Raw genomic sequence first — 17,266 nt, forward strand, 5'->3', positions numbered from 1 at the left:
TCTAATAATGACTGGAATGTTTTAGATAGATAGCTGTGAAGTGCCTTGCATGTTTTCTGTAGAGGTGTCAAAGATTCATAATATTTCAGTGTTAACTGAGTTTTGTGATAATTAAGAAGGTAACGGTTAAGTACTGATTATATTTATTGGTTACTAAGAATCGGATGCTTAATGTTATTTATGTTTTCTGAATATGTCCATGAATATGCCACTGTCAGAATAACATTGCAATTTTTTTTAATTCCTACAAACATATAGATTATGTGTGATGTGATTATTTCCTCATTCTTGCAGCTACCTAAATATCTCTCTATAGTCAGAAACGTGTCCCCACTTACCCTTTCTTTGTCTGTGAAGGATATATTGGGTAATTAGTATTTTTCCTTTTAGACAGTAGGGTTTATTTAATTATTACCTTAGGTCATGCTTATAACATGAGGGATAGAGAATTTTTCTGCTATTTTATGAAAAGGCTTAAGAAGATTGAAGGTCCAGTCAGATACAAATAGAAAAAAATAGTTAACAGGCACCTAAGATGGTTGCTTAAGATCAATAATGCAAAATAAATATTGACCTCTATCAGAAAGTGGATTCTTGAAGGCAGACTTGCCTTTTATTTGAGCATTTTAGTTGCAACGCATTTGTAACCTTTTAGAAGACACTTCTGTACATTTTCCATAAAGCAGGAGAACACTGAGGCCTAGTGATTATACCTAAATTGAAATCCTATGCTCATATTGATACTTTAGCTGGAATGATACAGCTGGCTCCTGGTGCTGGATGTGTAGAGTAGGCACTTGCAGTTCATACAGAGAATGAGTCTTCTGGAGCAGCTCAGAATTTCATGGCTGCCATGACAACCCCTGGGCTGTTCTACAGGTCTATGGGCTCTGCTCAGAAACTTGTGTTTCTGCCAAAAATACAGCCCTGCTTTGTAAGTTGGAAAGGCAATCACGCTGTCTTTTGCTTCTAGAATTCATAGTGTAGCTTTTGTAATAAAGTTAAGGAGCTGTTTTGGTGTCCTGTCATGGGAAGTTGGGAAGAAGTCAGGTTTGAGGGAAAACACCAATTATTTGCTGATTTAACTCCATTGAGAACTTGAATACTTTTGATCTAGGACCAAGCTAGTGCCTTTTATTACCTCTTTGCAGAGGTATATGATTTACAAGCAGTCTATGAAGAAGCAGTGAGGATTGTTAAGTGTGTCTTTAGTAGAAGATTCATGCTAAACACGGCTGATGAAAATCCACAAGAATTTTTCTGTTGTGACTACTTCAATGTATAATAAAGAAACAACGACTATGTGGTCATATCTTTAACTGTGATGCAGCGTATTGTTTTATAACATTTAGCATCTTCATGAAAGACCTGTGCTTATACTTAATTATAGCATTGATGTTGTATGTAGGTGAAGATTTTTCTTCTCACCCATAATAAAAGTGATAGAACTATATTTTATTAAAAGAATAAAGGAAAGCCTGCAAAAAACTTTGCTTTTTAAGAATATGAGGTACCAAAGTATGTTGTTTATATCTTATCCATGGTAATGGTTGGTAGGAACAGACAGTTTCTGGAAGAGTTTAAGAGACAGAGATGTAAAGTAGTGCCCTCTTTGGAGTATCCACTTATAAGAAATGTTTTGGAAAATTAACGTACTGCAAATTTCATGCATCAGCACTGCCCATTTGAGGACCTCCATGGAGTATCCGTGTATGAGGGCTGCTCAAAAAGTAATGCCTCCTCTTTTATTCTGCAGATTTGAGCAGATTTTTATGTGCATGGCATGTAAGCTGTTGTACATCACCTCCAGAATGCATAGCTCCTGGTGGTGGAAGGCCACAGAGATGATCAAAGGACTTGGAGCACCTCTCTTATGAAGAAAGACTGAAGGAGCTTGGCTTGTTCAGCCTGGAGAAGGCTCTGGGGACACCTTGTTGCGGCCTTCCAGTACTAAAAAGGAGCTTACAAACAGTCAGGAGACCAACTATTTACACTGTCTGATAGTGATAAGACAAGGGGGAATGGTTTTAAACTAAAAGAGGGGGGATATAGATTAGATGTTAGGAGGAAATTATTTACTTGGAGGGTGGTGAGGCACTGGAACAGGCTCCCCAGAGAAGCAGTGGATTCTCCATCCCTGGAGGCATTCAAGGTTAGGCTGGATGGTTCCTGGGCAGCCTGATACAGTGGCTGGCAACAAGCCCACAGCAGAGGGCTGGGGCTAGATGAGCGTTAAGGTCCCTTCCAACCAAAGCCTTTTTATGATTTATCAGCATAGTTACCTGCTTTTCAATAAGAAGGCTCCTACCCTATGTATTCTTTTTTTGTGTGTGGAAGTTATTTCAAGTCTGTAGTCATTCTTCTATGCTGCTTTTCTGTTCTGCCATAGCCTTTTAAAATAGTGTGACATTTGAAAGGAAGAAAACTGTAATTGGTAAGGAAAAAAAAAAGAGAAATATTTCTTTTTTAAAAATGTTATTTTTTTTTTCCTAACATGAGGATAGTAAAGCAGTGGAATAAGATGTCCAGAGGGTAGTCTCCATCACTGGAGGTTTCCAAGACATCTGGATAAAGCCCAGAGCAACCTGTCTTCATCTCATAGCTGACCCTTTTTTGACTGGAGACTGGTCTAGAGGTCTTGTATTGTCCCTTCCAATATTAATTTTCTTGTCCTTCTAGGGGACTTCAACCACCCTGACATCTACTGGAAAAGTAGCATGGCAAGCTGTAGGCAATCCAAGAGGCTCTTTGAATGCATCAAGGATAACTTTCTGAGCCAAATAATAGACAGCCCCACCAGGGAGGATGCAATACTGGACCTGCTGCTCACCAGCACAAGCAAACTGATTGGTAACATCATGACTAGAGGCTGCCTGGGCTGCAGTGATCTTGCAGTGGTGGAGTTCACACTCTTGGGGGATATGGGACAGATGAAGAGTGAAATCAGGATGCTAAATTTTAGGAAAACCAACTTCCAGCTCTTCAGGGAATTAGTCAACAAAACTCCCCGAGAAACCACCTTCAAGGACAAGGGGGTGGAGTGGAACTGGCAAAGGAAATTGTTCCAAACTAAAAAAGGGGAGATTTAGACTGCATATAAAGAAAAAGTTTTTTACAGTAAGGGTGGCGAGGCACTGGAACAGATTGTCCAGAAAGGTGGTAGATGCCCCATCCCTGGAAACATTCAGTGTCAGGTTGGAGGGGGTTCTGAGCAACCTGCTCTAGCTGCAGGTGTCTCTGTTCATTGCAGGGGAGTTGGACCAGATAACCTTTAAAGGTTCTTTCCAACTCAAATGATTCTATGATTCTATTAATTATCTTACGTTCCATTGATCAGATAGATATGCAGCATATGAGAAGTCTGCAAGTGTAGACTGAATGCAATGTCAAACTGATATTTTCCTTTTTGTTCTGTATTCTTTTCCTAGTACTGTATGTGCCTTTTTGACAACTGCTGAGCGTTTAGCTGTTTTCAGAAACTGTCTACGGTGCTCAAAGACCTCTTCACTAAGTGGGTAAGAGTCCATCATTATGCACGTACAGTTAGCAGCTGTAGCAAGTGCAGAGCAGAAGGAACATCAGAAAGTGGTACTGAGAAGTGTGGTTTTGGCAGCAACATCCCCACATTCTCTCTATTCTGAGTTACTCCCTGAATGTGCAGATAGCAAGGAGGAAATATCTTTTGGATTGCCTTGTTCTGTGGCTGCTGCTGTTGTCTGGCTGAAAGTGAGAGTTGTCCACCGTGTGGGCAAGGGGTTGCGCTTTGTACCAGTAGTGCATCCTGTGCCCCGATAGGCTCCTACAAGCTCTTACAACTGCAACATGAACAGATCAGTCTGAAACTGTCACTGATACTTCTCCAGAGATTGTTTCTGTAAAGCTTGTAAGCATTGTTCCTGGTCTGAAAATCAGAAGTTCTGAGCAGCTTTCTGCTATAACTTGAGAGTGGTACTCTTGTCTATTCGGGATGGTAAAGACTGCTTGAAAACAGTATGTATCCTGAAGGTTTGTATGAAACATTTCCCCATACATTTTAAGATGGCACTAGTTTTTTTAAAAAATATATTGCAGCTTACAGCTCAGATAGGAAAGTCTTGATGCTGGCAGTATGTCAAACTACCAAGAGTTGTCCAGAAATTCATGTTGTTTCTTTACCTTATTGTTTAAGATACTTCTGCACTGTTTTTCTGAAATTAGATTGATTTTGTTTCTTGAAATTAGATGAGACGAGGAGGTGCAAGCCTCTTTGAGCACAAATACAAGCAGCACACTCTTTTGCTGCAGCACAAACCTGTAGCCCATATCTGAACATTGAATATTACTATCTGATGCATTTTATTAAGTTTAAACCAGTTGCCAAGAGCTGCATTTGCTGTGTCTTCACCAAAGAGAGGGGATATAACTCATTGCTGTGATACAGGTCTTCTTGCAGAGAAGATGGAAGAAGCTGCTTAAACTGTATCACATAATGAGCGTATGTGTCAACGGTTTACGGGCGTTAGGCCCGATTCCGTGACAAAGGGGACGGGGGACCCACGGGCCCACGTCCCGGGAAAAGGGGAAAGGGGAAAAGGGTAGGGAGATGGCCCTGAGAGCAAAGAACAGCGGCAACAATCTGAGGAGAAACAAACTAATTTACTAAATAGGATATCGGAATGCAAAACAACACACTATAATACAATATAATTACAATTTAAGCTGATAAATCCAATACAGAGAGAGAGAATGTCCCAAAATCAAGGTAGGCCTTACTCTACTACCGACGATAAGACGGCTGGAGAGCGAGGTGCTGCCAAGACGAGAGACGGCGGAAAAAAGGGACGAGGTCTCGTGATCTGCAAGTTTTTATACTGCGAGCTTCTATCTTTTCCCTCCGGCTGGAAAATGGTAACAAAGGAGCAAAGTACCGTGGGGACTGTAGTAGTCCTTCTCTTCTGAGAACTAGGTATGTCCACTACATGATGTTATGATGTGGAATACCAATAACCGAAAATCACAAAACCATGACAGTATGAGATTTAGCAAATCTGGATTAAATTTGTTCTTAAGTCTTCTTTTCTGGGCAAAATAATTGAGATGATTACAGCCAAGTAACTAGACTAATCCTGTAATTACTTACATTTCAGTCTTTCAGGTTATCATTTTTAAGCTTGATAAATCTGTATTGGTTACACTAGTTACTTGGCTTGTCCTAGAACTGAATGAGGATGAAAAATACATTCTGATTCTTTTCACATCAATCAAAAGTTCTGCTAAGTTTTGATGTGGTGGACATTACTGTTATGCACATTCTCTTTAGAAAGTGTTTCCTACCTGTGAGATGATCCATAGAATAAAAGCAGTGGTTTTTCTGCCTCATGGACCACCTTCTTCTAACCACAGATGGGCCATCCCTGCTATTTACCATATGAGGCCACCAGCATTGAAAAAACATGTACCAAGATAACAAGAGCTTCAAGATAACTTACAGTTACTACATCTTCATTGTGTCAACTTGGCCTTGCAGTAGATAACTTGCTGGGTTTTTGCTTATATTTTTAAGGTACCTGCAGTGAATTGCCAGGTCATGGCCCGAACCAATGGTTGAGCACCAGGTGAGGAGGTGTGGCTAACCTAAGGAGCTCAGGTGCAAGAAATGCACTTGAGTAACTAGAAGAGATGGAATCTGGATCTACCTCTCCTCGCCCTCATTTAAGGTTAGCAGGTGAGGAAGTAGCATCTCTCTGGTTAGAGACTGCACTTCTCTTGAGCCATCACCAATTGTTGCAAGGGGTGAGCCAATTTTTCCTCTTTATTACCTGTTATGGCTCTGTAGTGCACCTATTGTACTTGAAGGCTCTGTTATCACCTTCTTTTGCCATACAGTACCCAATTAAAACTGACCTTGTGATGCGCCTAAAACATCCTCATGCATCGCTAGGGGAGAGTTAGGTACTGCTCAAGACCTCCAGAGGGAGACCCTGCCTGCTTAACTTTTAAAGTTTAACATTATCAGACAAGATCTTTTAGAAGCCTTCAGCATCACCTACCTCTCTTCATAGTCTCTGTAACAAAAATGCTTTTGAAGGACTGGCTTATTACGTGTCTAAAAGTAGATAGCGAAGAAGAAAATGCTGTCTAGTAGTAATTTTTTGTACTGCTTAGGAGCCTTGTGCTGGCCACCTGAATGTGCTGTCAGCCAGCATGGTTACTGAAAGTGAAAAAAGACCACTTAAATGTATATCATCCTGAAGCTGAAGTCAGAGGGCTTACCACTGTGCTTTCCATAATCTTAAAGTCAGTTATTGCATAGCTTCTCATCTTTAAAGATGAGAAAATGTTTTTGCTATTACATCATCAGATTATACTGACACTGAAATCTGACTTTAGCAGGGGACAAATTTGGAAGCTTCTTTAAAATACTATTTATAGTATAGATTATATTTATAGATAGAGAAACAAAAAGCATAAGCTGTAGGTAAATTACATTTGGGAGATAATCAGCAGTTCAGGGCACCCTTCTTTAATCTTTAGAGATTTTTAAAACTAATCTGCAAGTGGCAGGTTTTGGATGCTGTGGTTAGATTTCTTTCACACACAAATACAGCCCCAAAGTTTCCAGTTTCTCCCAGAGAACTCCTCTTTCCTTTTGTATAGTATAAAGATGTTTATCAAACACCTTCTGTTTTATAACTTTTTTATTATTTTCTCCTCCTGGGGCTGCTGAAATTGTCTGCGCTTTAGACCCTGGAGCCAAATAAGGGGAAATAGTTGGGAAGATACCATATTCCGTGGGAAGCAGGGGTGAGGATGCATGAGGCTGGAAAGGAAAAGGCAGGGGGGAGGGTGAGGGGTTCGTATTCTTGACCTTAGGTGGCTGGTACTGAGAGGTAGCGTATTGTGTTGAAGCACAGACAGAACTAGAGTTTGTGGCTGGGAAGGAGGGAGGAGGGAGGAGGAAGCTGGGACAGCGAGGGGGGAGGAGGAGAGAGCAGCATCTCTATCTATCTTTCTTTGCAGACCACGCTGCTAAACAGCCCGGGGAGGCTCATGCTTCCCTAATATCCATCACTCCCTGCTTCCAACGTGGTCACAGACAGAACAACAAAGAGGGTCTCAGAGGTAAGATCCTTACAACTTGCAAAACTGTAGCGTCTGCCAAAAGAAGGAAAAGGTTCAGCAACAATGCAGAAAGAAAAATTATCAGCACCTGGGAATGCTGAGAAGGGGTGGGAGGGTAGCTGGAAGCCCAGGTCCTCAGTGGGCTAAGGAACTGTGAGCAGTAGCAGCAAGAAGAGAGTAAGGGGGGGGGGCCCAGGTCGGATCCATGGGGATCAGGATAGCAGCTAGTGATACTCAGCAGTGGGCAGTTTGTGTCCCAACTGCCTGTGTGGGGAGAGGAGAAAGATGGTAGAAAAACTATGAGAATGAATGCTCCAGTACCTGAAATATAGGGCTGAATAAAGCTTAACAAAATATATGAATGGATAATTTATGTACTGAAAGTGTACTTCTGGAGTGAACAAAACACTTCATTTATGCATTCCAAAAAATGTAAATGAAATGCAAAGCTTAAGTCTAATACTGTTTTGACTTTTTCTGTGAAAGTTTAGGACTATATTTTATTTCAGAAAAATCAATTTAGTAGCAACAAGGAGAAACAAACAAACAAAAAAAACCAACAAAGAATCCAGCTACTCAAATGAAATGTTTTTTGTTGAGTCAAATGGAATATGCTGTTTAACAATTATTGTAACAAAGTACTTGTGGTATAAGCAGTTGGAGCTGAGAAATTGTCTTTTCCATTTCATCTTGGGAAAGAAAAAAACAAACAGAAAAACATATTCTTTTCACTGGCCTGAAGTGAAATTTATAATTATGGTTGATTCATACACTCTAGCCTAAAAAACTGTTTGAATAGGCTTATCTAGAAAGTGAACAGTTTTTTTTAGTTTCTGGTTCTGAAAGTTTAGATGAAAGAGACAGAAATTATAGCAACTGTACACTGGAGAAAATGTTGCTTGCTTTTTTCTCCTATGTTTTGTTTCATTTATTTTATTTTTGAGGTATGAGTTGCCTTGGTTTTGATTTAATGCTTTGTAGACGTTTCTGAAAAGGATTAACTGGTAATGGCAATAATGTCAATTTTGTTAAATATATTGAGACAACCACAAAGAAAATTAGCAGACTTGTATATCTTATGACACAGATCCTTAAGGATTTAAAGACTTTTTTTTTTTCCCCAATACGGAACACTGAAATCAGTCTCCAAAGGTGAACATTCTGGAATATTTGTGCCTAACTGGAAGTTTCTGTGTGTTTACCTCCACGCTGAGTAGCTAAAATAGCTACTAAAATAGTGAGTTGATCTGTTGTGTGAGTGAGGAAGTTAGAGCCACCATTGTCTGCTGCCTTGGGGAACTTGGTGATTATGGACCTGATTGGGATTTGCTTATTCATCAGTGTAAATTTCCTGGTACATGTGTACATGGGATCAGGTTGGGTTCTGTACTTCTCTATTGTCCCATTTTTTTTTCTAATAAAAAAGAGCTACATAGGTCACATCAATAGGGGTTTTCTTTCACTACTTTTACAACGATGTTAATTGGTGTTTCAGGGCTTACATTTATATTACTACTTTTAAACAATAAATAGCTGAGTTTGGCCCTTATGTGGTGTCATAGCTCCTTGAAACTTTTTTTTTGTCTTTTCCAGATATGTGTGCATTCAAGAGTACCTTTATTTTTCTTTTAGTTTAGAGTTTGGGTTTTTTTTTGGTGTTGAACTACTGTTGATTTTCTGTGACTTCTACTTAATAAATGAAATGTTCTCACTTTGGAAAGGTTTGTTTGTGGTATGCACACAGAAAAATGGTAACAAAACATCCAACAGTAAGAACCCAACAAATCTACCACAGCAGGTAAATTTTGTTTGAAGCTAATGTTCTTTTCCACTTAGACAGTGGATATTGTTCTCTTAAAACAACCTTCTATGAAATGTATTGTTCTTGAAGTTTATAGGGGCTGGAAGCAAAGCTCCCTGAAGTCAGGAGGAGACATTCCAGTGACTTTAAATGGCTTTGGATCAGGCTTGTCACGTGAGATTAGTTCCTGACAGAAGAAGCTATGAGCACAGGAGCAGAACAGAATGATTTAGGAATGGAATTTCACTTATGCCCCAATCATCTTTGCTTTGTGAATATCTGTTAGACACAGTGTTTTGAGGCAGTGTTACATGTCTGTGTTGCTTTGTGTTGTGAATATAAGGTTTTACAGAAATTGTCTTCTAACTTACTTTTTACAACTGCTGTCTATGTATGTCTCTATTTCCTGGCTTCTGTTAAGGGATGGATACGAGAGTTCAGAATGTCTCATCTGAGTTTTTATAATCTCAGTAATACAGTGAATGATATACACAAAGTTGAGGAAAGTGTTCTCTAATGTGAAATAGAAAGTTAAAAACAACCGTTCAAATTCTACTTCTCTTGTTAAAGAATATGTTCTGTACAATAAACTAATGACTTCCAAAGTTTCTCTTTTTTAAAAAAAACAACACCTATTCACTTTCCCAAAAAACAGAAGAGATTGCTCCATAATTTGTGAAAAACTGGTGTCAGTTTGATGTGTGCAGTTGGTTTGCATTTGAAACACACAAATCTTACACAGTTTGAAAGTAACCACAAGAAAACCCATGTTGTTTTGTAGAACTAAATAAAATAGAAGCATTTTACAGCACTTCTTTGGTAAGGCCAAATTAGACTAGGAAGTTGTAAACTTGCAAAGGTGATTTGTGTTCATAAATGAAAGCCTATCAGACTCCTAAACGTGCTAGTGATGCTGGGCATCATTATCTTTAGGGAAAAATTGCCTTTGGTTCTTATTGATTGTGGCTCTTCTAATGAATACGAAGTCTGTGTGGTGAATGATAAGTGATGTGTCTGTCACTCCTTCTTCGCCCTCGTACAGAATAAAGCATTTACTCTCAGCTGGGATCAGGCACAACCTTGGGTTTGTTTCATGTGAATAAAAGACACCACAAAGGAGCAAAAAAGGCTGGTGTAACTAACAGCCACCACCATGTACATGCAAATATTCCTACTTAGGCATGATTGCATCCACATATTACACACATACACAGGGTGTATGTAGGAGAATGTAGATCTAGGTCTTCTGCTATTTTATGAAAAGGAGAAAATGTGTAGGATTTTATTTCCACAACTTTCTTATCTTTTTTTTCTTTTTATTTAAAATCAAAGTAATGAGCTGTTCCCATCGTGTGACATTTTAGCATCATTATATAGTGCTTTGAAATTGGATAGTTTCCAAGAATTATATCAGAACTGTTGTTATGATTTTATTATGGAGGTACTTATCTGTGGGATGTATGTATCAGCTTCAGGAGTGTTCAAATGGTTTTATAGACAGGTTTTAATTACAGTTTTTTCTTCTATCAACCAGAAGTGTAGTATGGTCTTTTTCTGATTTGGAACCACATTTTCATGTTTTCAGAATCTCTGTATTCCCAGTTTCTCTATGAATGAAAGATTAAATTAGCAAAGTAATACCTCACAAAGCGATGAAACAGTACACAGAGAACAGTGGATAAGACCTTAGATATCACTGTTGTAATAATTCAGAGTGTTACTTATAGTAATTGTGAAAATATTTTTGGACACGAGAATGATTGTGAAGTTAATGAAGAGTTCTAAAGATTATTTCATCCTTGTCTGACAGCTGTTTTCATTATTTTCACCCCAGAGGTAATGAAATGGCTGATTTATTATGTAAGTGCATTTGTTTTTAAAGAAAACATTTGCGACTTGCTTGACTGCAATGTGACTCTGGTTAAGTGAGCGAGCCAGATCTCAGTGGTGTTTTCGTATAGATGGAACTGTAAGTGATTTGTGCCCTAATTATTCAAAACACGTGCATGAGTACATAGTAGAGATAAGCACAGACGTAAGTATATAAATCAGGCTCAATCTTTACAGCCATCCATGAAAAGTCACTTGTCACTCCTTTTTGAGGAGGAAATGCATCTCATCGCCTGTCCGTTCAGACTTCTTTAATAAGGAGTTTGCAGTTTCACCATTTTATTCAGTTAAAAATCTATCAACAGATATTTGCTATGCACTTCATTGTTTCTCCCTTTGTTCTCCAATTCTTCCACATATTTGTCACGTCATCTTTTGTGCAAAGAAGAGCAAGGTGTTCAAATTGATGATAATTATGTCTATGTTGCACAGAAGGTCCATAGAATCCTCGAATCATTAAGGCTGGAAAAGACGGTTAAGATCATCTGGTGCAACCATGAAGCAAAAGAGCCTTAAAAAGAGATAAACCAAATATTTAGCATGAGACATTTGATGCAATATCCAGCTCCTCTGCTATGAGGGTGTCTGAGCAAAAAGTGACATACTGTGCACGTTTTGTATTGAGAAGAGCTCATCAAGACCTGCAAAATTCCCCCTGAATTCTGTGAAGCAAATCTGTGTGCTGTATCAGAGAGATGTTGTTTGGAAACTGCTGGTCTTCCATCAGTACTGCAGTCCATGCTCTAGGGGCAAGTAGGCCCCTGCAATGTGGAATTAGGATGTGGCTCCACAAGGAATACTTGCTACACTGGTAATGCTGTTGCTGTAACATTGTGCATTTACTGTCTCATGCAATCTGAGTAGATTAGAATGTGTTGTGTCTTATGTTGTATCTTTAAAACTTTGTTTCAAAAGTTATTTTTATGATTAAGCTAAAAATTCATTTTTGTTTAAGTATGCCTGTCTAGGTTGAAAAAAATAAGTTGGAAATCCAGCTTGCAGGGTAGTAAGATCAATCTCCCTGTGTTAGGCACAAGTCTTAAAATCACCATGCTTGATTGGCTGCAGTTGCCCATCACTACAGCCTTTAGTCTGTGAGGCTTCAATAAAGAAGCAATGTTTGCACCAAGACTTTACCACAGTCATGAAACACCAATTGGATTACACAATTACTTATTACTTTTCTAATCCCACACAGTTTACTAATAATATTGCAGAAGCCCTAGTATCCTCTGGGTAATATGATGCATCATCCTGGCTCATGTATCACATGCTTCCAATTCTATGCCAAAAAATATCACTCTGCTGAAAACTTCACTACAGCTTTTGTAATAATTAAATTGAGTGAGAAAAGTGCTTATACAAATATGTTAAAGCCAGGGATGCACAACAGAGGCCCTAGGACACTTTGGCTGTGCAGCAAGTGATGTGAACGTGGTCCTTCTGGTCTAGGATGGACTAGACCTGAGCAGTGTAGACACAAGAGGATCTGCATCTGTGGACTTTAAGGACAGGCATCTCTTCTGGGCCAGGTGTTTTCATCAGTATAGATGTAAGGTTGCATCAAGAGGCCAATTTGGATGTGAAGTAATGCAGTGTAGGATGGCAGGAGGAAAGCAAAACATTGTGGGTCACGCTATCTCCATTTCACATTAGCTATGTTGCTTCAGATAGTCTTTTCACTGCTGGATTACATTGTTCTGCATGTCATTCGGTTTGTTTGGCAATATTTTCACTTTCTAAAGAAAAATGGCTACTTTGAATTCAAGTTAAGACTTACTAAGTGTTGGAGTGATCCATTTCAGTTTTCTAAGTGAGGTCTTAATCTACAGGTAAAAGTAGCCTGAGGGTTTATTTTTTATTTTTATTTTTTAATTTTCACTGTGTGCTTCTGTTTATCAAACTGAAGTACATTTTTCTCTTTAGGTATGTCTTTGAATATATCTGGATAGAAATTCGTTGTGTTTGTTGGGTTACTTGATGAAAGTCTGGTAACTCCTAATAAAGTTGACATGAAGGAAAAAGAATAGTCTCTGCCAAATTCCAGAATTGGATTATAGAATATTTTCTACCTACAACAGAAATAAGCATAACTGCAGCTGTAGAATCTGTCTACACTCAGAGCCATGTATAAATACAGGAGCATGAAGATTTTATGTGTTTTATTAAGGAGTTGCTCATACATCCTCTTCCGACTGGAACTGTGCTGACTGAAAAGGTTACTGCTCCCAGTATGTCATTAGGGCACTTCTGTCAGGGGTTATTGCAGCTGGCTGCCAGCTGAGCAGCTCACATGCATGGTCCCTAATCTGATTCTCTTAAAATGAATGGAGATGATGAAGATCTATTATTTATCATTTACATTTTTTTGACTAAAGACGATCAGGCATTGCTCACAGGAGTAACTTTGTGGGTAAAACCAGCAGGGCAATATTTCCATTAATATATAATATAATAATTTTATTAATGATTCGATGATTAATAAAATTAATATCAACTAATTACGTTAAATTAAAATCAATAATTTAAATTATATTTATATGATTATTAATAAATAATATTTCCAGTAAATACGATTGTGATTTTTCCAGTGGATGCTGCCAGAACTGAAACATTTGTCCATTGTCTTACGTGCACTCAATTTGCATCACTGATTGTTTAGATTTTTCATATTGCTATATAGATATGGCCTTAGGCTGATGTATAGATTGTTTCTCGGGTGTAGTTTGTTATCAATGAACAGCATTCAGTTAAATGAAAATGTTTACGGAGTTTGTCGTTCAGTAGAGGTTTTTTTTCACCCTGATTTAAATATCAGTTTTACATTCATACTGGTTCTGCTTTGAGAGCTCTGTACAGATTCAGAATTCCGTGTTCCATCGGAAGACAAGAAATTTATTTTTAGAATAACAATTATTTATTTAAAAATAACTGCAAAAACGCTCTGATTTGGTTCAAAATCCATTAAAGCCAGTAGGATAAATTCTAATTCCCTTTGTAAGGCTACCATCAGCGTTTTGTCTGAGTACCATGTGAATTCTAATACTTGTTTTTTTTTTTCCCCCACTTTTTTATTTGCTGCTATTTGCCTTAATTTTTGTGGTAATGATTTAATATAGGGAAGAAGAGAGTTTCTCAAAGCTGCAAGATTTGTGGTCATTCTAATCATACTCCATTCATTTCGTGAATTGAATTTTGTTGTTTTAGACATCTAAATTTAAATAAAGATTGGTTGCGTTGAATAGATAATAGTAGGTGATTTAGAATTGGTGTTAAATCAAGCATTGTAGATCCAAGTGCTTGCATGGTAAGTTATGAATTGTTTTATTTTTAAAATGCTAAAAATTAAGAGGAATATAGGGGGAAAAAAAGCATATCAATGCTAGTTTGGAAAAAAAAAGACAACACCTCAGTGCAGAACAGTTTGCCATTTGTTCATAGATTTTTAAATTATAGCTAGTTTAGAATAATGTAAACTCTGAAACCTTTCAAATTTTGAACCCAACTTTGTCCTCATTCACACCAATTGTACTTCATAGCAGGGCAACTTTTTAGGAATGTGATACAAATGTGATTGTAAAAGTACAGGGGCCAGAACATAGACACAGTAATTTGGTTGAAATCAAGTTTTGTACATACTTATAGTAATAGATGACAGAACTCCCAGGAATGGCACTCAGCTGCATCGGGAGAGGTTCAGACTAGGCACTAGGAAAAGTTGCTTTACTGTGAGGATTATCAAACACTGAAATAGGCTTCTGATAGAGGTGGTTGATGGTCTGTACCTGTCAGTGTTCAAGTGGCACTTGGATGATGTCCTCAATAACATGCTTCAGCTTTTACTTAGCACTGAAGAAGTCAGGCAGTTGGACGAGACAATAGCTGTAGATCTCTTCCAACTGAACTATTATTCCATTCCAGTCATCAGTAAGTTTGTCTTTTTAAACTTCTTACTTACACATGTGATTTCATATATATATCTAGAGTGGGATTTCAGCAGGGATTCCTGTAGATAGATAGATATGAAATCACATATGTAAGTAAGAACTTCAAAAATGGGGAGAAGGGTGCTTCTCTAGGAGTTTTCCTGGCTGAGCTTGTGCAGAAAATATTGTTTGAACGATGCAGGGAATGTATTTTGTTGTTAAGAATGTTAAGGGACTCCTACTGTCTTGGCTAGACATACAGTGCTTCTATTGGACAATTTCGTTCAATTTTAAGGGGGAAAATAATTAAAAGTACCCATGACCATCTCAGATTTTTTTTTGTGGAAACTGTTTTCTGTAAAAATTCTGGAAGACATTGGGAAAATGATCCAGTTATCAATCTCAGTGTATAGGGAGGAAAAATTAAAAGCTATTAGAATTATATTTCTTTTTATAATTTAAACAAAAATATAAAAATCAGTATTAATCCCTAAAGTGTGCACAGCATTTAAAATGTGTGCATTTACTGAGTGAAGTTACATCAACAAGCTCATGAATTTGTGTCTCAAAGTGGACTTCTGTATAATAGTAACTAGGAGAAAGACTGTGAGTATGTGTGCACGGTGAAGTGTCATCATGAAGCTTTAGACAGAGTGGTTTGTAAAATAAAGTAGATGTTTGAGAATGGTTTCAAAATCAGAAAACTTGGCACTTTTTCTTCCCTTCTTTTTGTAAAATCTTCTTAGTGTCCCCACTGGTACATTAGGACGCAAAGCAATTATGAAAAGGAAAAGAAATCCTGAGTTTATTGGCTAAATTTGGATACAATTTTTGACATGGCTGACCATCCTTCAGATAAGATCTTTGTGTCAGAGTGCAGAGGTCAGGGTATAGAAGCCTTGGGATATCAAAAGGTGGTGAGAAGAATGGCTGGGATTTCCAGCAGCCTAAGAGTGCTCTTTTGTCTCTGGTGGTCAGTTGTCGAGGATGATGCCTGTGTACATCAAAGAAATGTCTAAACAGTGTTATCTAGGCCTGTCCTTTGCCCCCTGCCATGTAATGGGCCTCTTTTCAGGAAAACATTGGGAAAGCTGAGAAAGCGAGTTGTCCTATGCTAGTGCTATTAATTCATCAAGAAAGCAGATCAATAATGTTTGCACTAACCAATAAAACAATCTTTTAGTTTCTAAAAATGCAGAGTAGCCAATCCTATAAATTATATATTGTTGATCCAGTAATTGGAATTAATGTTTGTTTTTTTATAATTGACATGCACCGAGACCATATTCCTTAAATAATTCAATTTCTGCATGCTTTGACAATTATGGAGAATTGTTCTGAGAAAAATAACAAACACCCAAACAAAAACAGTGAAAAAAGAGCTGATATTTTGTGCAATTCATCCTTAGAACATTGATGTCTGAAAGAGTGATACCATCATTTTCAAGAAGGATGTGCTTTCCTCATCAACAAATGAGTTACAACAACAAAACAAAGCCTGTACCTAATATATACAACCCCTGTATTGCCTTCTATTGAAGGCACAACAGCTGTTCGTGTTTTTGTGCTAAGTGCAAAACAAAAATCTATTCTGAAAATGTTATGAGGAAAAAAATAGGACTATTATGAATATTTTCTATTTTTGCCCATGTACAAAAGGAAAACACGTTATTCAGTTCCTTGTTCTTTTTTACTTTTTTTTTTTTTTGAAGGTATAAACTCTTTAAAACCTCACTTTTGCAAACAGACACTGGCTACTGCAAGTTTTAGTGGTGAGCAGCCAGGGCAATAATCTGGGGCCCCAGACAAGTGGGAGCTCATTAGACTAAGGTAGGTGGTTATGGAGCGGAAGTCAGACTAGAAATGGTCTGGTGCTTCTGATTCCTGGCTTTTTTGTTGATTCAAAACAAATGGTAGTACCTCTATCACTATGTAATGCCACTGTCATTTCTGAATTAAGTAGAACAGTGTAAAAAGCTGAGTCTTCACAGGTCTGAGGGCTAGTGCCATAGAATTTTAGAATTTTTGGTGATAGATCACTTTATAGGAATATTTAATAAAACCAAGATATAATAAAAAAAAGGATTCATTGCTGCCCACATCTTGCTAACAGTATTAGGATATACTTCAAATCTTTACTAATTGCAATATCTCCATCCACAGCTTTACTGAAGAGAATAGATCAAATGAATGGAGAAGGACAAAATCCATACAAAATGAGAGTGTTTTCTGAAGTGAGATGTGATTCTCTAGTTCAGTTGTGATCCTGTGGCTAAATAGATGAATTTAAATTCCTATTAAAAGCGATTCATGTCTGCAAGTATTGTATTTCAGCAGTGGCTTAGCTAACAGACTTAGTTAATGAGTAGGTCACTGTTTGCTAGCAAAAGGCATATTCAATTATGTCACAAATGTATAATTTATAATTAATAAGATAGAAATCAAGGAAGCAAGAGAAAAATGCAGTTTATCTTCTATAAAGATTCCCAGGCTATCCTTGATGTTTACAGAGTTGCCTCTTTATTTATCTGTACTGGACACTCATTGA

At 37.8% G+C, this 17,266-nt stretch overlaps 1 protein-coding gene across 4 annotated transcripts in view; it reads left to right on the forward strand.

The window, feature by feature from the left end:
• Positions 5,596–17,266, forward strand: part of GREB1 (growth regulation by estrogen in breast cancer 1) — an 88,457-nt gene continuing 76,786 nt past the window's right edge. For 2 of the 4 annotated variants that reach the window (XR_002436865.1, XM_021391757.1), the window contains exons 1-2: positions 5,596–5,772; positions 7,000–7,101. The gene's annotated coding sequence lies outside the window, so the exon portion shown is untranslated. Of the gene's footprint in view, positions 5,773–6,919; positions 7,102–17,266 lie in introns of those variants that run through there. The other 2 variants (XM_021391755.1, XM_021391756.1) reach the window with 2 other exon arrangements.

This window comes from Numida meleagris, chromosome 3 (assembly GCF_002078875.1).
Source record: "Numida meleagris isolate 19003 breed g44 Domestic line chromosome 3, NumMel1.0, whole genome shotgun sequence".
Classification (NCBI taxonomy): Eukaryota; Metazoa; Chordata; class Aves; order Galliformes; family Numididae; genus Numida; species Numida meleagris.